Genomic DNA, 21,913 nt, shown 5'->3' with positions numbered 1-21,913 from the left:
ACTTTATTAATAAAAGGAGCAAGGGCTTCAAAGCAGGCAGCAGTCTTTAGAAGTCATTGGCGCCTCTTGCAGCAACTCCTCTCACCACGCAGACTACTGTAGATCAGCTGGAGGGTATCCCGCGCTCGCTCATTCTTTCCATCGCTTCGGCTGTGAATGAATCCCCAAGAGAAGGAGCCTTCAGAGCAAACTGTACATGCTGTAAGCCTCGGTGCGGGACTTGCCATAAGGCTCCAGCGCTGCTTACAGTAGTATAAGCCCCTTCAGGTATTCCCAACGTTCAATTAAGACTGCCAACAACACAGGCATACATACGCCAATGTCACTATTGATTTTATTCCTGTAATGTGTCGCTCATGAATGAATCAGGTGGACTCCATCTGCGTTTTGTTCGGGATGATGTTTGAAACGAATGACAGATACTCGTGCAGGTTACTGTGTGAAGGATGCGCAAATGGCCGAGCTCATTTGGTTCCTTATTTTTGCCTTTTCCAGAAAACTGGAAACCTTTTCTACTGTTTCGTTTCGGCTCGCGGCGGCCGCTTGCTGTTTGTGTTTGGTTGAAGGATCAGGAACGAATATGACAATAAAAGCGGTAACTTCCTTCATCAGGTCACATGGGAAAACATTTTTAGAAGTGCTTGGGAAAATAGTGTTTTGACAATACATACATACTTTGACCAAAATGTGAATTTTCAGATTTGAATACATAAGGAGCACTTCTGGGAAGCTACAGAATGATATAAAAACCTAATAAAAATAATAATATTAATAAATGGCATATCCTTTAGCCTTCCAATCAAATGTAATTGCTGTTAGAGGCAGTAGGGTCAGCTGGCAAATCCTAACAGCACATTAAAGACAGGTGAGGGATCTAGCTGCCATATTCTCGGCTTGACGTGGTTTCAGAGTGGAAGATAGAGACGGAGAATCTCTCCCGGAAAAGGGATTCTGACGTTTCACTGTGCAGCGATTAAGATCTAAATGCGGAACAGAAACACATGCCACACCAGCTGTTAAGGGCTAATGTGAGAAATAGAGATGTGGGGGTATGACGGCAAATGGGAAAGTTCAGGTATGCTGCTCTCAGGTCTCCAGCTCTAAGTTGATAAGTACAAAGCAACGCGGCGTGATAGCCTTCGCTGTCATACAGCTGACTCCACAGGTCCATCAGAGTGGCCAGCGGCGTTTGAAGTGAACCAGAGCAGCTCAAAGGCCAGCATGTCTTCTCATGGCTCATCTCTCCACTTTTATCGCTGGGATAAACCCGCTGGCGTTACCATGACAATGCACTTATTTATTTTATTTTTTTAAGCAGAGAGAAAGGATGGTAGGAAGTCAAATAAAGCAGGCGAAGAAAAGAAGGAGTCTCTCCCTCTCTAGTCTCAAGCGGGCCTATCAATTGTGATTTTGGTGTGGGCGACGGAGGTGTGTGACACACTGAGGAGCTGCACAGAGGGGTCCCTTCAGCTGCCTGCCGAACAACAACAACAACTAAAAACCAAGAAGCAGAGACGGAAAGGTTAAAGAAATCCTGACACAACTTCTTTTATTGCTTTGAATGTGCAAGGTCGCTTTCAGTTGGATTGTGTGATTCCTCCTGCAGGCAATGACTTGCTTGTATTCTAGCTTGAAGGCTGAATTTATTTGAATTAAATCACATAAAAAAGGAGTTCCTTTATCTGTGAAGAAAATTCTGTCAATAGTGTTTTCAGTTTTTTTTGCATGTAAAAGGTCTGCAAAGTTACGAAGCCCAAAGTCCCCGCCAAAGGGAGTTCCTCTCCTCCACAGAAAAAGCTGCTCCTGAACTACTTTGATTGAAGTCCCGCCTTTTCTTCCGTAATGTGGTGATGTCACCAAGTAACACATTTGCATAATATCTGCCTAGCAGCTAGTTTGGCACGGCCTCAAACAAAGCTAGTTAGAGAGGAGCTGGAGCGGAGTCCGAATAGTTTGGTCCTGTTGACCAATCACAACAGAGTGGGCCAGCTGACCAATCAGAGCAGACTTGGCTTTTCAGGAGGGAGAGAATGAAAAGAGGTGCTGCAGCACAGCCGGTATGAGAAAAATTAAGCGTTTTTTGAACATTAAAGCATGTAAACATGTTCTAGTAGAAACCAAAAAATAAAAATGTGCACCAGAAAATGAGCATAATAGGTCCTCTTTAAAAGCCTCAGTGACGGTACACCAAAGCAAAGTCATGCCTGGACAACATTGTAGTGTCCAAAGCATGTACACCACTTTTTGTTAGAAATCTAATAATCCTATGCCCCTTTGCGCCTGAGATGACAGACATATAAATTGCAGTTATAGAACACTACACTTGTCAGTGATGATGTGAAATGATGATTAACAAGTGTCCGAAAACGCAATTCTCTAAACACAAGAGTGCCCTTTTGAGTGTTTGTCATGAAGGGATCCAAGGGAGCAATTTGAGACAAAGCTCATGACCTCAAAAAGGCTACGGAGGACATGAACAAAGCAAGAAACCATAATTTTTAGATTGATCATTGAGCTCCCACTGGAGATGATGAAGCACCTGAAGGATAGGACAAAAACATTTTTTTTGTGGAAGTCAATCATTTAATAGCCACCACTTGAGCTGTCATCAATCTCAAGCATTTATCCGCCAAAACAATTTCTCAAGCTAAAACAACAATACACAGAAACGTTACAATTGATCTCAATCACTGTGTCCAGAAGCTGCAGATTTCCAAAATCCTGCCTCCACATCCATCATAAAGCTGGAGGGCAAATGAGGCAGAATCTTAACGGAAATGAAAAAGCGGTGATTAGAGGGCAGGGCCAGATCCATCATACGCCGCTCTGTAGCTCGTATCTCTCTGATAATTCATCTCACTTTAGCGCCTGACAGCAGAGAAGCAAAAATTGATGTTTGCTCTAGCAGTGAAGGGTTGCCCCATAAACAGAGCATTGTTTTAAGCCTTTAATTAAGCCAGTGGGGAAACGGCACGTCGGTCTCTAGAGAGATGAAGACTGAGAGCCTCAACCCGTCTCTGGAGGAGAGAAAACTGATAGAGGCGAATAGAGAAAGCTGAGGAGGAGGAGGAAGAGGAGGGAGATGACCAAAAGGGACAAAAATGACTCCCTTTTCCTCTCTATTAGCTTCAGGCCTGATGAAATATGAATTTGGTGGCTCATTACAACGGAAATTACACAAGCACATAGAAAACCCCACGTGGTCACTGTACCATTTAATCTGAGACGGATGAAGACACTCCTCCTATGCAAACACAAGTGATAGAAACTGCTAAGTCATGGTGGCTTTGAGTGGGAGCAGCATTGAGTACAGGATGATGGGTTTTGCTGGCGGAGGCAACCAACAGCACACGTCAAGATCATAATAAGATATCAATTTGCCTCCTCACTAAGAGAAAGCATTGTTGGAGCTGAGCTTCAAAACTTTCCACAGAGGTGATTCATTTTCTGAGGATAATTCAAATGGAAATGTGAAATGGCATCAATATAACCTGACCCGGCAGATAGTTTAGTTACATAGAACCATCTGAGTCTTGGGAAACTGTTTGGAAAAGGGCAGGCACTTTCATAAAATACTTAGCAGGTGATTGGATGAACCATCTTACAATCAAACTATTGCCGAAGCCAATCAGGAGAAGAGCGAAAACATCTTTTCCATCAAGAAAAGACAAATATAAACCTATTCTTTCAGTCAATTTATATATTATCTAACTAGAACGCACTCATAAAACGACTTATTTATATCAAATTACGTACAAATTAAAATGTAATAACGTGTGTTCAAAGCGATGAACTGTGTTCTGCTTTTAGGCGTTACATGAGACAAACTCTTCACAAATATTAAACTAGAACTACCGCCTCGTGGTTGTATGCCTCCGCCAACCAGTCAAGTTGCAGTTCACTTCCATAACTGTCCAAAATGTCATCACGTCATCATTTTATCCTGTTAGACATTTGTGTGAAATTGTCATAATTAGCATATGAATTCTTCAGTTATGGCAAAAAACGTATTTTGTGAGATCACAGTGACCTTTAACCACCAAATCCAATCAGTTCATCCTTGAGTCCAAGTTAAGTGGACGTTTGCGCAAAATTTGAAGAAATTCCCTGCTGGTGTTCCTGAGATATCGCGTTCACGAGAATGGGATGGACGTGAGGTCACAGTGACCTTTGACCACCAAATTCTAATCAGTTCATCTTTGAGTCCAAGTGGACGTTTGTACCAAATTTGAAGAAATTCCTTTCTAGTGTTCCTGAGATATCGCGTTCACGAGAATGGGACGTACGTACGGATGGACAGACAGGCGAATGACCCAAAAACATAATGCCTCGGGGCACAGCTGTCGCCCTTTATAACTAATTTTCATTAATTTGGAAAACAGAATTTTGTAAAATCACAATATAATCAGATTGTCACGGTAGGATTCCTCTGAAATTCGATACACATAAATATTTATCATAATATAATTATAATTTATTAAAAAAGTATGCTGTTATTGTTTTATACGATCAATAATGACTTGATATAGTTGTTCTAAAATCACTATATAGAGTATTGTGTCTTATTGCTTATTTTCCAGTAGGGTAAATCCATCTGCTCACCTCCTTTCTCTCTACACATCACTATCACACACACACAGACAGTGCAGGCAAAGAACAGAGAGGCAGGAAAGGCAGCAGCACTTGAGCGCTTCTCACACTGGCCTGTGAAAAGGGAGGCAGAGCTGACACATGCGAGGCACTTGGCCACTGCTGCAGGACTCGACAGCGAGTCCACTTGGCTCCAACATCAGGCCAACGAGGTGTCGGGCAGGCGGGTCAGCCAATGGAAGCGAGCGGAGGACCTGTTCGAGGCCAGCTGAAACCATTCACACCTCGTTTTCTCCTTCAGCAGCATTTGGCGTAATGCATGGTGACGTTCAGATAAACACTTCAGAATACATAAGGATAAATAACCTGGGCAGCCAGCCATGAAAGTGACCCGTTGTGCCATTCATTCAGACAGCATCCAACTTAGACAAGCTTGAGGAAGCACTTTCACACTCTAATACATCAAAGCATTATACTTCCTTGAACAGACACCTACATTTACACAGGAATCCCCATTGAGCTGAGGCCACTATCCCTCAAAAGAGAGCTCTGTGTGTCCAATACGTCCAATATATCATTCGCTGGAAAGGAAATAGTTGTTACTGACCATTGTTCGGTTGGTGTGGCTGGACTGGAGAATGAGCGGGATCGTGTAAGTCAACATAAATGCGTTGATGTGAGATGTCCAGGTAGCTAATAAAGCTTTAAATATTGAGGTTGGAGACAGCGACCAAATCTGCTCAAAACAAACTGAAGATTCCTTGAAAGTTTTTCTATTATCTTTAACCCTATCTATCAAATGTTGACATTATATGCCCCTCATATAACTTGCATGACAAGCATGTGCTGAGCTTTACTTCGTTTCAACTCTAGATGCTTTTTTTTGGACAGACTTGGAACCGTCTTTGTACAAACGTTTGATGAAAAGACCAAAAGACTGCAGCAGATGGGGACAGACTCTCGCTGACGTATCCGCTAAGCACATTCTCAGCTTTGCCTCTCACTCGGAGACTTGCCGGGGCAGCGCTGCAGACATATCATATCAGTCTGTCAGCTGAAATACACACACATGCACACACAAAACTTTCCCTTTTCTCTTTCATGATTGCTGAGAGATACAATAAACTGACAGCTCTCTTCACCGTCTAGTAATTCGGTTCCATACAGCTATGACACTCAACACTCTAATGTACTCTGTGTGGATGAATGCACTCAGTGAGCTCAGGGGGATGGATTGGAGTGGCGAACAGTGAGGCTGCTCAAATGAAAGTTGAAAATGTAATCTGGGAATCCGTTCCACAAAACGTATACAACACCAATTAGCAGTATGAAACCCGGTCGCACGAAAAAGGTGTTTGAATGACACGGTTATGCGCAAGGCAAAAGCGTGTAACAAGTACGCCGATCTCGCTTTAGGCATGTCATTTTCACACCATGTAGTCTGTACTGACTGCAATATAAATGCATCTGCGTGAATATGCTACGCTCAGAGCTAGTGACGCAGAATAAAAAGGGAAAAAGACTGCATATGGCAGGCAGGACAGGAGGTGGATGGGTCCAACAAACACAGGACTTTCAACCAGGAGGCCGGTGTTCGGGACCGTCATGTTGTATTGTAAGTTACGTAAGTGTTTTTTAGTGACGTTTGTGACGTGTTTTCTGTACGTATTTTACTTAGTTTACGTACTTAATTTAAACCCAACGATGACATTTTTCCTAAACATAACTAAGTGGTTTTGTTGCTTAAACCTAAGTGATCAGTTTTGTCGCCCCCAGCTTGTACTACACCTTCATACACACGTGTAATATTCACGCCTCGGCGAGGCAAAACTTGACACTGACACACTATCCTCTGGTGAACAGGCGGGTCTATTTCACACTTTGGTGTGATATTGGGTAGCAGTATCACAGGCACTTGAGCAATGGAGCAAGTGGAGCAAAAAAATTGTTATATCTGGCCGTATGTAGTAGTCTAGGCTATATGAAATAAAAATTACATTTCCTCTCCTTACGCCGTTTTCTCATATGATCTCCGGACACCCCTCGCCAAGACCTCGCCACTTCCTACAGGGAGGGACGGGCCCCCCTGCTCCCGGCGCGACTGGCAGGGCGTCAGGGGTCTGCGGCGAAGTCGGCAACCTATCTTTATATTACCTATTATTAAACCTATTTTTTTTTGCTGAGTCATCACCATCCATATCTATACAACCAATGTGTTTATGATTAAATTGTTTACTAGAGCACAAAGTTCTTCATATATGTAACATCTTCATTTTGCTCTCAAAATGCACCAGATTGATGCATTTAACTTTGAAATGTACATAATTTTCGGGGGAGCATGCCCACCCACCACAGTCCTGTGGGAAACACCGTGATACATGGTGCAATATAAACTGAGCTTTATAGTAAAAGAGCAGCTTTTTTGGGCACGATTGCAGGAAATGGCACTCTCAGCTGTTAATTAAACGAAAGAATTTCCTGCCATACCTCCGGTTTCCTATCACTCATCTTGCACCTCCACTTTCAAATATAACTGGGTGCCAATGAGCAGCATGACATGAGTGTGTGACAGCAGTATGAGCTGAGGAAGAAGCAGTGTGAGAGGGGGGCTGCCGACGGGAAGAACACTCCTGCGCCGTGGCAGCAGTAACAACTCTGTACTCGAATCACAGACGGTACGTGTCCATTAAAATGTTATTCAAGAGGATGTGACGAGATTACATAATCAATCAAGCACCAGTAACGCAATAATGATGCAATACATCATTGCATTTCATTACTGCTTCCCATGTAAGATGACATTTGTGCTTTTTAATAAATTCATTTGTCACTTCTGATCCATATGTACCGCGTGGTGTTTTTATCTGTCGCTATGGTGATGGTGAGGGGGGTAACATGAAACAAGGGCCGTGACTGGGTTACGTACACTCCCTTTGTCTCCACTCTTCTTGGTTGAGGGAGGCATATATAACGACGATTGGCAGAATGATTTAAATGCTTTGAATACAATAGAAAACGCACAAGTCAATGGCAAACGTTTTGCAATATTTCATCTTTCATATGTTTGTAATTAAGACTTCTTTGCTATTTTGTGACAGTAGAGATACTTTTGTGGAATTAAACAGCAGCAAGAATGGAGGACCGAGTCTGCATTTTGCTTTATCCACAGCAGCACTGTGTTTAGCATACATGCAGGGGGACAAGGACATCAAATAGGAGTCCCCTGAGGGCTTGGCTTTGAGGTAATGAAATCAATAGAAGAGAGTCACTCCAGTGACTTGTCCAATGCCACCGGTTTATCCATCTGAGAAACAGTTTGCTTACACAGCAACATCGCTGAGCAGATTCCAATAAAAGAAAACAGCAAAGCCCATTCCAACCCCACATACAGTAGACATCCCCTCCCTGAGGAGTTCTATCCATTAAACAAATGCCATTAACCCTGGGTTCAAACCGAAAACACTTGCCAAGCAGCGCGGCGTTCCAAGGTCAAATCTTTACAAACATTATTCAGCTTTCTCCCGTGTCAAACCTGCCGCTGGTTGGCAGAGCAATAACAAGGCGGTGAAGCAGACGTGTTGCCGTCACTCCAAAACAAGATGCCAGTCTCAAAAAAACTGTGCGAGTGCGTTGTTCAGCACCTTGAAGTCAGCGAGGAAGCAGGGGTATTTTATGTCACGTTGTAGAGAGGCGAGATGAGGCGAAGGGATGAACAGGAAAATAGCAAAACTTTCTGTTATTCACATGTGTCATAAAGGGCTCGGCGGAGAGAGCTGTGACGCAGCGAGAGAGTGATAAACAAGAGAAGGAGGTCTAATGGATACAAGTGTGAAGAGAACCTGGCACTCAGCTGTAGTTCAGCCATATCTTCCGTCTTTTTCTTGAAACATGTTCAAGTACTTTCTTCCACAGGACACTTGTGTTATTTACATTTAAAGAGAAACAACCCACACATTATTATTTTCTGCTGTTTCTTTTCTTTCGGATTTCAACGACAAGAAATGATCCAACAGAGAATTTGTTCTTTTATTTTAGATTCAACAGGGGAATACACCTAATGGGAAACAATAACCTATTAAAAAAGTGGCATTAAAATGATATAATAATGACAAGGGTACTATTAAGAAGAAGATGGTCCAGAATTATTATTATTATACAGAAAATCTTGCTTTTACTACAAAAAAATAAAGTGGATTGAAGATGATTTTTTAAGATATTGAAATAATTAAATTTTTTTCCTGACTTGATGTTTTTGGCATCATTGGCAAAAAATTCATAATAACCTTTCAGCATATTGTAATTCAAGTGTTCTGAGAGAAACCTAGACTTCTGCACCTCCTCATGGCTCTGTTTTCAGGCTTTAAAAAATCAAAAATCAATCACAAGTCATTTCAAAGAGAGCGTTCCTATTGAGCGTTCCTATTGGTTGTGTTCAGGCTGGTGGGCAATGAGGTTGTAGTGGACCCAGTTTTAAAGCTACAGAAGTGAGTGAAGCTAAGCTAGTAAAGATGCTGGTATCATATGAAACTAGAAAAACCTAAGGAATCCATTGGTACCAACCATGTCATACTAGCTTGTCGAGAAGGAGGCTAAATAACGCTCCGAACTTGCGCTGAATTTTGGCAAGGAAAAACTGGCATGGCCATTTTCAAAGGGGTCCCTTGACCTCTGACCTCAAGATATGTGAATGAAAATAGGTTCTATGGGTACCCACGAGTCTCCCCTTTACAGACATGCACACTTTATGATAATCACATGCAGTTTGGGGCAAGTCATAGTCAAGTCAGCACATTAACACACTGACAGCTGTTGTTGCCTGTTGGGCTGCAGTTTGATGATTTGAGAATATTTGTTTGCTAAATGACAATCTTTGTCATTGTTTTGTGTTGTTAATTGATTTACAATAATAAATATATACATACATTTGCATAAAGCAAGCATATTTGCCCACTCCCATGTTGATAAGAGTATTAAATACTTGACAAATTTCCCTTCAAGGTACATTTTGAACAGATAAAAAATGTGTGATTAATTTGCAATTAACTATTTTAATGGATTGACAGCCCTAATAAAAACCTGTATATATTTAACATAAGCATTGCACACCCGCGCGTTTAGCGTATAATTGTTTAGGCTATAACTAGACATCTATTATACTTTAATTTTTCAACCTTTAATAACCTTAATCTAAACTAAACATCTACGGAGAAATAGACGTATAATATAGATCTATTAAAAGGTATTTTCATCGTCAAATTGCTCCGTGGGAAACTTAAATGCAAAAACAGACAGCAGCAGCAGCTGCTGCTGCTGTCTGGAGCGCTGCAGCTCATTACCATGGTACCTGAGGCTTAAAGCAGAACTCGGGGTTTCCCTGCGAGAGGGTGAGGGCGAGCTATGGATCTGAAAACATCCAACCAGGCAGATAATACAGCTCCACTTTAACATGATCAAGGTTTCACCACGAGTGTTATTTCCCTCCCTCCGTATTTTGTGAGCGCTACAATGGTACACCGCAAATCCAATTAAGTCTAAGAGGAAAATGCACATTTCCCAGATGAAAAACACGTCTTTCTCCTGCACAAACGGTGATAACTACTAACTAGCCCATGACAGATGGATTAAAAAGCTGTGATGAGATCACGCAAACAAACTCTTGAGAGGAAGGGTGGGGGGAGACAAGCAGATGGAATCTTCTTCCCACACAACAACAAAAAAGAGCTGCAAAGACTCAGGGAAAATGAGACGACAGAAGGTGAATGGACCTGTGATGAAAACCTCAAGGTTGATGACGAGCATCGCTCTACAGAAACGCAAGAGTTAAAGACACAGGAGTGCATGCAGGCTGGCGACGAGTCTAATAAAAACACATCCGTGTCTTTCTCGAGACAAACGCTGGCGTGTCGGCATCCATTCAAAGTTGGGATTTGATTCTTCTGCTCCTGACAAGGAAAGTTTTGATGAGCGTATGGTCTCCACGGAAGTGAGGTCACTGACAGAACAGCTTTAAGTGATGACGAGATAAAGGGATGATGCATGAACCTGCCAGATGTAGCCAAAAACTGGAGCTGTACTTTCTCCACTGCAACCTTCCCTCCTCCCTCTGCTCTCTCTCTCTCTCTCTCCCTCTCCCATGCTCCCTCCCCCTCTCGCTTAATCTCTCTCTCTCTCTCTCTCTCTCTCTACACACACACACTCCGATGCACACACGCAGAAAAAGAGGAGAGAAAGCCAGAGAGGAGAACTGCGGCGGCACGATGGGGATATTCTGCCTGCGTGGGCTCTGTCGCTGAGGCGTCCGGAGTTCAGCCACTGTGTGTGCGTGTGTGTGTGTGCGTCTGTGTGAGTGTGTGTGTATGCGTGTGTGTGAGTGAGTGAGTGTGAGCCCCTGCCGACGCCGTGCAGAGAAAGGAAAGGGGAAAACAGAGGAGAGCGGGTGGAGAGGAGGAAAAAGAGAGGGGGAGTGTTGACTCTGACTGGGGCTTAGAGGAACCTCACGCCACTGGATCAGAGGACGCCGATGTGCAACAACTCCTCCAACTACTGCCGCCGCCGCCGCTGCTGCTCTGCCTGCGTGCCGCCGCCTGCCTGTCCTCTTAACTTCTGCCATGGCATAGCCTCCTCTTCCAGCTCGCCTCTAATCCACTAAGGAAACGGGCATGCATGGGCAAAACCAGGGATCTAGGCTAACGCGTCGTTTACGTCAGTAATTCACAGTCTGAGGTGAGTCGCTCCTCTCTGCTCTTGTCCTCTCCTCTATTTCACCTCTCAGTCTGCAACTGTTCAAATAACCTCTGGAGGTGGGAAATCCGAGGGATCTGCTCGCTCTGTGGGACTGAGCCCGGGATAATCCACTGGGAATGTTTCCACTGGAGATTTTCCCTTTTTAGTCGGCTGATCAAATATCAAACGTGTGTGGCAGATGAAAGGAGGTAAATCTCAGATTGATTTTTAGATCAGCTTTAGTTGTTGCCTCTGCTGCTGGGGCGAAGGGAGATTTCAGGCAGCGGCTGTGGAATGTGCTGGTGCTGGAGTTTAAGACACGATTCAGTCAGTTTAGAAAACTTTAAACATGAGAAATGTTTCAGGTGAATATGGGGGAGTGGGGGGGGGGGGGGGGGGGGGGCCTCATTGCCACTGCTAGCCGATATTTATTCGATCTGGCGTGTGAGTTTCTGTTTCGAAGATCCAGATGTAACCTGACTGGCTCTGCACACATAGCCAAAACAGTGCTTGCGTACAAGGGCTTGGATGATGCTGCATTTCCTCTCAGTTTTGCAGCTGAGTGAGCATTACATAAACCACACTGGTATCCAAACCAAAACAACAATTGCTGGAATTGTTGCATGAAGATGTTGTCCCACATGCGGAGGTAGAAGAATAGATGATGAGAGCTGGGCATCAGACAGTTGGCTGCATCTGATAAAGGGACCTTAACTAAAGACTAATCTAGATTAATGGACTGGTTGAAGTTGCCATCTCCTTACAGATTAATGGAGCATGTCTGTGTGTGTGTCTGTGTGTGTGTGAGGGGTAGAGAGAGAATGGGAGAGGGTTGCCTTGAACCCTCACATCTCCGCTGTCCTTCAGTAGCCACACAAAACACACGTCACTCCCACTCATCTCCACAAACCTCCCGCCACCGCTCCCCCGTCTCCCTCCTCCCCCTCAACCCTATCTCACATCGACGCTCTGATACGATCTCCCCTCTGCTCTATTTCACTTTGCGCAGACACTGAGAAGAGGACTGAGGGAAGCAGATGAAGATAGATAAAGAGAGAAAGAGATATAGAGCATCGTCTGTGAGGAATAATAGAGAGAGGATATTGAATTTTTCTTAATTGTATTTACAATTGAAGGGTATTATGTGCTGACACTCGAGAGTGACACGAAAAGTACATACCTGCTGTCAGAGCCTCATTTATGGAATGTAAATATAACTATGACAGGATAGGGATGAAAGTAGGATGACGATCCAGAAAAATGACACGTTCCCCTACATCCGTCAACGCCTGTCTTCCTATAAACCTCCGTGCTGCCTCTGTGAGGACTGGGCACGGCCGTCCAGGAGTGATGGGCGTGATGGCCCAACACTTCAAAGCCAATCTTTATTTTTAGGAATCAGTCTCCACCTCAACCAGTGATGAGAGAGAAGGAAGACTGACTGTCACTTATGTACACGCCAGATATGAGTGTGTGCACGCCACCCCTTTGCACGATCACTCCAAATGCAGAGGTACACAAAGATTAAAAGGTAGAACAAAGCTACAACAAAGCTTTCACGTAGGGAGATGTCATGCATCGACAGAGAGAACTGACAGGGGGAAATGTAACAGAGTTGGCCCCGCATGAATAGCATTTTTGGGAACTTTCGCAAAACACTTGCCTCCCCAAGCAAAGCAAATATGCTAGAGAGAGTGGCGAAGTGGGCATTCGCCTCCCGTGGCCCAGCTCGCTGGGAGGGATATTCGTTCATCCAGAAAACAAATTGCTCTCTCCTCTAAAAGAATGGCTGCTTTTTGGAACAAGCCAGATGTTACCTTTCATGTGCTAATAGGATTATTCATTAAGAGTCAGGTTTTTTTTTCTCCCTGGGAGCGCCACAACAACGCCAAGCAGTTGAGGTGAATCGCGTGCGTCTGCGAGTGACTTCGCACTTCTGTTGCACACAGAAGACGACTCTTCGCACGTGATCCCACCTGGGTGTTGCTGTCAGTGTGCGCTGGTGTGTGTGTGTGTGTGTGTAAAGCATGTGTTCCCCACTGCTTTGCAGGAGGGGCCCAGTCAGCTGGGGCTGCGACAGGCCCAGAGGCAGAGCAATGCACGATGGGAGTTTTCTTTGGTAAAGGGAAAAGTTTGAGTTTAGGTATCTGTATATCTAGTGTTTCCATACTTTTAGCGCTGCGACTAATAATTATTTTGATTAAATAAATTAATTATGTGTTTCTTCAATCAACATTTCTGTTGATAACATAGTGACGCCCAAGGCTACATCTTCAAATTGCTTGTTTTTTTTCAAATAACACTACAAACCACACATACATTCTAGATAGATAGATAGATAGATAGATAGATAGATAGATAGATAGATAGATAGATAGATAACAAAACATTTTGTCAAATAACTTTCCGTGGATCTCGTGATCTCAGTACGTGGAGGTCAGGGTCAGCTGACATGCACGCTGGTACTACAGGCTTAATGTGAATTTGAACCATTAAAGGTGCCCTGTGCAGTTTCTCTGTAAACAAACAAAAGTGGTGTGTTTCTCACCAAATCGCATAGTGTGTGTCCTTGAGATTTAACAAACATGTTGAGTGCATTTCCTTCCTCATAAAACATTTGCAAATCCGATTTTGAATCGTTTACATCCATGTTTACCAGGGCTGTCCTCGACCAAAGAAATTGTTAATCGACTAACACTCATACAACTTTGTCGACTGATCGATAAGTTGATTTAATCGACAGATCTGTGAAACTGAGTTTCTCTGCAAAGAATCACACAAAAAACACCACTTTAAATCTTGTGTTTACCAGAGATGTGCTCATGAGTTTCTTAGAAAGAAGTCATTCAGCATGAAAAAAGCATTAAAAACAACTAATCCACCAAAGAAATCTTAGTCGACTAAGACCAGAACTACCCATTAGTCGACTAATTGAGACCTGCTTGTAGTCTTTGCTGCATATCTTGGTGTGTCACCGCCACCTGTTGATCAGTGGAACAGTGTGACACCATTGGTAGGATTGTGTATCGCATCATCAGCGTGTGTGCATTTGCCTCCGCATGCACAAACAAAACTGGGACCCACTCATAGAAAAACAGCTCCATCACGCTACTAGAGGTCCAAAACTCCACAGCGAACCTTTGGTTGACATATTCTCTGTTGTGATCAGAAGCATGAACGCAAACGTGAGATGAAACGTTGGAAGGATCTTTTTGGGTTGACGGCTGAGCGATCAGCTTAAAAGTTACTCTTTAAAAGTTGCTCAAACCGTCATTCACGTCAAATCCTCCTGGGAAAGACTGTTTGCTGAAAGCCTGACATGTCTTTTTTAGATTTGATGTCCAGCTAACACTAATTGGACCCTGACAGGCATACTAAGAAAAGTCTTCACAAAACAGTTAATATAGAAAATCTTAAAATTATAGTTTTTGTGTTGATTGCAGTAGCTTCATACAGCTCCCTCTCTCCACCCACTATATGACAAAATTATGCATCTTATCAACAAGACAGGATGGCTTTTGCCGTCACTCTCCCGGGTCTCAAGGTCTCTATTCTTGTTCATGGATCTTCCATCTTCTCTCTTCATCAATATCAGTCTATTTTACTTTCACTCAATTCTGCTGCATTCAAGCAGAATGAAAACTCTACATCTACACCCATACACCTGTATATTCTAGTCCTTTCCTCTCCTTGTCCATCCTTGTGTGTGGTAGTGTGTGTCTTTGCTAGGGATGACGAGGAGGAATCTGAGAGCAGCAGGGGAGTTCTGTAGTTACCCATCAGCTTTGAAACCTCGGCGAGAGAGGAAGAGACAGAAAGACACTGAGGAAGAAAGCAACAAAGGGGAAGGAGAGAATGAGAGGAAGAGAACAAAAAACGGTGTAACAGAAAGAGGAGAGATATAATGTTCTGTAGAAAAGACGACGAAGAGGAGAGGAAAGGAGAGAGTGATCTGATGCATTCTGATGAGAGCAGGCAGCCTCTGCAGCATACATCCTTTCTAGAGGTCTGATGTCTATCTAGCCTGCGTGTTCGCCGACGTATGGATTACAGGCTTCCTGTGAATTCATCAAGCTCCCGAGAACCCACCTTGGTGAAGGCGTAGCGCACAAAGACGACTAACTACAGCGAGTAGGGAAATAACAAAGAAAAGTACAATTCAATGGGGACAAAGTGAGTAAAAAATAATAAGGCTACAATGTCCGTAGGCTACAGTTCAAGGATAAGAAGTCCTCCATAAAAACAGCAGCAAGCTCCTTTCATGGTGGTAATTTCCAGCATCATTCACAGTAGGAACGGTTACTAATGACGTGTACAGTAGCACACACTCTACGGCTCAATGAGAGGCCGTTAGCCAGTATTAAGCCTTGTACTGTAACTGCAGTATCTCTCACACACACACATTATATTTTGTGTGACCTTCAAGAGCACAACTGAGAGCCATATAAATGTTATATGGATGTAAAATGTGAATGTGAAAATGTAACGTAATGCACACATGGCTTTTCAATAAATGCTGTGCATATGGTAGAAACTTATAAGGTTATTCTGAGTGCTGTGGATTAACAGCAAATCTGGATTTATCCTGTCAGAGTATCAGACATTAAAAGTCCTCTATCCAGAGCATTAATACAGCAGCAAACAGCTATGTAAAGATATAGAGGATTAATGGCGTCCTGAGCAGAGAATAAAGTCGCTCTCCCTCTGTGTGTTGTAATAAGTGCATGTTGGTGCATGTGTGCGTGCCCCACTGGCTAGCTCACGGTCGCCGCTCCGCACTGCTCTCATACAGCGGTTACAGTTGATAACACCGTCCCGACCGATGGCGTCGTTGCAGAAGTGTAGCGCCCACCCCCCATGTTTACGCTGTTAGCTCTGACAGCAGTGTTGCCGTATTTTTAACTGTTAAGGCACTGACACACCAAGCCGACGGTCGACAGTTTGGGGTTGTCGCTGGGCGTCTGTCGGCCTAGATTTTGCGGTCTGTCGGATCTAGTCTGCCCGTGTCTCTGTGAGAGAAATCACTCCGATTGGGAGTTCAGCTTAAGCTAATCAGTGAACAAGAAGAGAAACGGAGAAGTCTCACTCAGGCACAGAGCGTATGTGGTAGTTGGCCGTCGGCTGTAGTTTTTGCAGTGTGTTCGAGTGCAACTTTTTGGCCAAGACAAATGCAACGTGAGGCGACTCAATGGTCTACCTTCGTCGCCGCTAATTTTTTTATGTTGGGTTGGTATGTCTGGGGCCTTTAGCACTGTTAGCACCGTTAGCTGCGAGCCGGCTGAGTGAGCATTACATAAACCACACTGGTATCCAAACCAAAACAACAATTGTAGATTTGTTGCATGAAGCTGTTGTCCCACATACGGAGGCAGACGAATAGGTAATGAGAGCTGGGCATCAGACAGTTGGATGCATCTGATAAAGGACCTTAACTAAAGACTAATCTAGATTAATGGACTGGACTGGACACTGAAGTTGCTCAGCTGTCGCCTTGTTGAGAGCTGTGCGGATGCAATAGAAGTGCGCCCAATCTTGGATTTAGCACCTGTGAAATGAAAACGTTATGTAAATATTCATAACTACTATGATATTACATTTAACCATAACATAAATGGAACAGTAACACATAACAACTATTGTGCATTAGTTCTGTAGGCCAAATAATTTGGTCTCATCATCCATGAGGGTTGTCCACCAGTTTAGGAATATCAATCCAAGCCATGTTGCTATTGCCACATCTTTACTTGATTATTGATAGATGACACAACTGCTATAGAATCACATTGAAATCAGTCAGTTATCCTGGATCTGAAAGTGAGTGTAACTAGGATTGAATTGAGGGTAAAACATGTTGCCTTCTCCTTGGTTTATAATTACTGCGCTCTCAACAAAAAATATGTTCCTGGTGTTATTTAGTCATTACTGCAACACTACATGATGGTTCTGAGCAAAATCTTCAAAATGGTGCTTGGTAACAGCGCAGCGGTCCATGATGACTGAGCAACAATTACTCGAGAGACAATCCCTTAAAATCCTGTGATTTCCAGTGCCGTTCCATCTTACGGCATTAAGCTACCATTAACTGACAAAGGATTTGCTGCGTTTGGTGTCGGCCTAATGCACTGTACCGCATTTATCCCTCAACACTGACCTGTACAGTCAATCACTCGGCTATATATACCCTCAAATCACACCCTGAGAGCATGGGTGCACCCAAGCCTGCTCATACGCTGCAGCACAGAGACAGACAGAGTAAGTAAAATCCCAACAATAAACCCACACTGTCAAAACGACCTCACCAACACGAGCTAAAGTAAACGACGAGCCCGGATATCTTTTTTTTAACGGCGTAATCAGTGTGCTCTTAAGAGACAGATCAAAGACTTTTCGAAACACTACTAAGCCCCGTGTAATTATGAGCGGAAGCTGACAGAAGAGAGAAAAGAGGGAAACAAAACACGAGTAGATAAAGCTGGATTACAGTAGAGTTTGGATCTTCCATGACTGTGATGATACTGCTCCCCTCATTTGTTCAAGCAGCATCTGAAGCCATGCTGAGCTGTAATAATGTAAAACCGCAGTGAGAGGAGAGCAGGATTTTTTTTTTTGTTGATCATGTAGCACAAGGGTAGACTTCAAGCTCGCTTTGTCTGTAATTCAAAAACCCAATACCGGCTGCGTATATTTGCCTGTGAGTTCTATTCAGTGACTAGAATTACCTCCTCGCGGCTGTATGCCTCCGCCAAACAGTCAAGTCATCACTTCATCATGTATGAAATTTACATAATTGACTAATGAATTCTTGAGTTATGGCCAAAACATGTTTTGTGAGGTCACGTTGACCTTGACCTTTGACCACCAAATTCGACTCAGTTCATCCTTGAGTCCAAGTGGATGTTTGTGCCAAATTTGAATACATTTCCTCCAAGCGTTCCTAAAAATATTATGTTCACGAGAATGGGACGGACGTGAGGTCACAGTGACCTCTGACCACCAAAATTGAATCAGTTCATCCTTGAGTCCAAGTGGATGTTTGTGCCAAATTTGAAGGTATTCCCTCCAGGCATTCCTGAGATATCACAATCACGAGAATGGGTCGGACGGACGGACAACCCGAAAACAATGCCTCCGTCCACGGCTCTCGCCGGCGCAGAGGAGGCATAAAAAAACAGTTGAACCGTCATTGGGAAGTTTGAGAAGGCGAAGTCTTTAAAACATCGGAGGGTATATAACACTATGTTGTCAAAAGTATTGCCAAACATTACATCCATACAGTATGAGATTGTTGAACATCTCATTTCAAAAGCGTCCACTCCGCTCGGACACAAGGATTTGCTTCCACTTAGCGACAAGATCATTGGTGAGGTTGACCACTGAGGTTGGGTGTTAAGATCTGGCTCACAGTCGGAGTTCCAGTTCATCCAAAGGGGTTGGATGGGGATGAGGTCAGGGCGCCATGCAGGATAGTCAAGTTCACACTAAAGAAAATCATTGCTTTGTGCATTGGGCACTGTCGCATTGAAACGGAAAAAAAACTCCCCCCAATTGTTGCCATATCGTGTACGACTAAATAGCTTACTGCTTTACTATTTGTTCTAAGCTTCCAATCAAAACAGCTAAACACACACTGGGCATAAATTGGGAAAACATTTAAGTAATGTAAAATAAATAAAGAGATAATAGAGCAGCTCAATGAAACACCCAGTTAAATGCTTAAACAAGAAAGGCTGTTTAGGCTGCTGTCTCTAATTGACATGTATAACCACATTTCCAGCGTTTAATCAATTCACCGGTTTTGTGATGCATACCATATTAATGAATTTTCCCTTCGGTGGAGCAGAAGCGATAAAACAAAATTAGTCAAGCTCAAACGTACGGTAAACATTCAATCCCCAGGTTGAATCAGGACACTGACAGATTTTACCCTCGGCGAGCAAAAGTTCAATTAGGCGACTGACATTCACGAAACTGCCGACTCATATGCAGTTTAAAATAATGCAAGTAATGGGGGAACTATTCTTAAATTCAAGATGTGTTGTATTAAATAAGCACGTGCTCTGAGCATAAAAGACCATTTCCGTTAAACAATAATGAATTGCGTTACTGCAGATTGTCCTTACAGCACTCAAAAGATTCAAACAATGGCTGAATAAAAGAGAAACGCAGGCTCCCATCGTGAACAAAATGCACTTGTGTCCCTAGAAATAACCCACATAATGACCCTTAGTGCCAGTATGACAGCTATGTGAGCTGTGCTGCTAAAACAAGGTCAGACGTGAACATGTCTGATGTGTTTTGCCATGCGCACATGACCCTGTGAGGTCTGTTTTTGGTCTGTCCTACTGGGGAGGAAATAGTGGGTCAGTTCACTTCACTTACTTGCCCCTAAATTGAAAAAAGGCCACCCTAAAAAAAGGGGCGGTTGTCACAGCCTCGCGTGATGAGTCATGCTGTTTATGCAAGAAGCCAGAGGGTGGTGTTCCAGCCGGAGGTGAGATACGAGTGCTGCTGCAGTCGCCCGGGCCCGAACCCAATGGGTAACAAATCAGATACGTGGAGCCGGGGACACATCATTCAGCCCGCAGTGCTGACATGTCAAAAGGGATCAAATTTAAATGGGGATTATGATACAATACCGTGAAACTGTATGCATTGTGGAGGCCGTGTGTAGTGAAGGGAGAGTAGAGAAAACACTGTGCTGACAAACTCCATTCACGTCTCAATATCTGACGGTTTAGAGCAGGGTGGCATCTCGAATCGTAATCGGATATAATTTTGCACATATTGAATATAATGTGGGCCTCGCTTGTAACTTAGACGTATTCACTGACCTCATTTGGAGAGGGGATGTAGGGTAACAGTTTAATCTCTTATTCAAAATGTCATCCTTTGAACAAACAGGGAGAGGGACACTGACGGTGATGGACCAGGAAAGCACAGCTTTCACAGTGAATAGATAGCAGTCGGGGAATAAAACGTCACATGGTCAAACAGTCAGAAGAAGGAGGAAAAAAAAAAAATCTTCGACTGAAATAATACAAATGCTGCACAGCTGCAGTAATAATTGGAAAATTAATGTATTGGATTGTGTTATATGCAACCTTGGTCAATAAATGACAAGGGGGTCAGGAGTCATTGAGTCATTATATGCATACAATACAAGGTGGAGATGTTTATGGTAACACTGTTCCTTTGTGTTTCCACTTATAACTACACTGTGTGCTGTTTTTCAAATTCCCCTGGCCTTTCTGTGTGCGTAACTGCACTGGCTGGAGATGATACATCTCACTACTTCAAGGAAAAATTGGGAATATGTTTGTCCACTTTTCAAGCACTGCATGACAAAACAAGTTATTGTACTATATTGCAGATGTGCCTGTATTCTGAGAGCCTTGTTACTGTTGGCAGAATATCTTTCCTAATGTCTTCTGTGTTGGGCGTATATTAACAGTTTCCACAAACATTGCATTGCCTTGTACTCCCTGGTTAGTCGGACACATCGGTAATTATTGTACCTGCCTGTTGAGAATGAAACAAACATCTGCCTGCACAGCAGAAAGCTGCCATCTCTAACCTGTCTATATGGGCATGCTGTGCTGTTCTCAGACTGTGTTTCCAGTGACATTACTGGGCAATGTTTGGACAGTTTTTAGGGTGTAGAGAGCCAATCTGTAACACTGCTGGGTCCATCTGGCTTTATTCAGTTTTAAAACATGGGTTTCTTCTGACAGGACCTTTACACATAGTCCCAATGCCCATGAGGTATTTGGCATCTGGCACGCAAGACAGGCTACTTTGATAATTAGGTATGATGCTCCAAGCAAAGATATTCAGGCTGTCAAAGTTAACGCCAAAATAACACTAATTTGTTTTAACGGCACTAATTTCTTTAACGCATTAACACAATCGATATTCCAGAGGTTTTAGCGGGCTCAGTTTTAAAGCTAGAGGAGAGACACTGGCATCATATGAAACAAGAAAGCCTAAGGAATCATTGGTAACAACCATGTCATACTAGATTGTCGCGACGGAGGCTAAATAACGCTCCAAACTTGCGCTAAATTTTGGCGAGGAAAAACTGGCATGGCCATTTTCAAAGGGGTTCCTTGACCTCTGACCTCCAGATATGTAAATAGAAATGGGTTCTATGGGTACCCACGAGTCTCCCCTTTATAGACATGTCCACTTTATTTATTTATTTATGCTAAATGCAGTACCTGTGAGGGTTTCTGGATAATATTTGTCATTGTTTTGTGTTGTTAATTGATTTACAATAATAAATATATACATACATTTGCATAAAACATGCATATTTGCACACTCCCATGTTGACAAGAGTATTAAATACTAGACAAATCTCCCTTTAAGGTACATTTTGAACAGATGTGCATTTAATTTAAGATTAACTATGGACAATCATGCGATTAATCACGTTTAAATATTTAAATTGATCAACAGCCCTAAAAGATATTATTTATAGCAAAACTGTTTTGGTTTCTCATGCTCAGTGTGGTGAATAGTAGCTCTCTTATTTTGGAAAACTTGCATAAGAACACTGTACGCATAAACATCATAATCTTGGGCATGCCTTTAATTTAAA

General features: G+C 43.1%; 2 protein-coding genes across 5 annotated transcripts in view; one reads left to right on the top strand and one right to left on the bottom strand.

Annotated features, from left to right (window-relative positions):
- dock1 (dedicator of cytokinesis 1) overlaps positions 1-21,913 on the bottom strand; it is a 214,321-nt gene that overhangs the window by 75,061 nt on the left and 117,347 nt on the right. The window lies entirely within an intron of this gene.
- The window catches only part of insyn2a (inhibitory synaptic factor 2A), a 34,542-nt gene continuing 23,805 nt past the window's right edge, over positions 11,177-21,913 (top strand). The window contains exon 1 of the mRNA XM_074619560.1: positions 11,177-11,313. The gene's annotated coding sequence lies outside the window, so the exon portion shown is untranslated. The remainder of the gene's footprint in view (positions 11,314-21,913) is intronic.

The sequence above is a fragment of the Sebastes fasciatus genome, chromosome 20 (genome assembly GCF_043250625.1).
Source record: "Sebastes fasciatus isolate fSebFas1 chromosome 20, fSebFas1.pri, whole genome shotgun sequence".
NCBI classification, from domain to species: Eukaryota; Metazoa; Chordata; class Actinopteri; order Perciformes; family Sebastidae; genus Sebastes; species Sebastes fasciatus.
The sequence above is the reverse complement of the archived record's forward strand: the minus strand, read 5'-3'. Positions and strand labels throughout refer to the sequence as shown.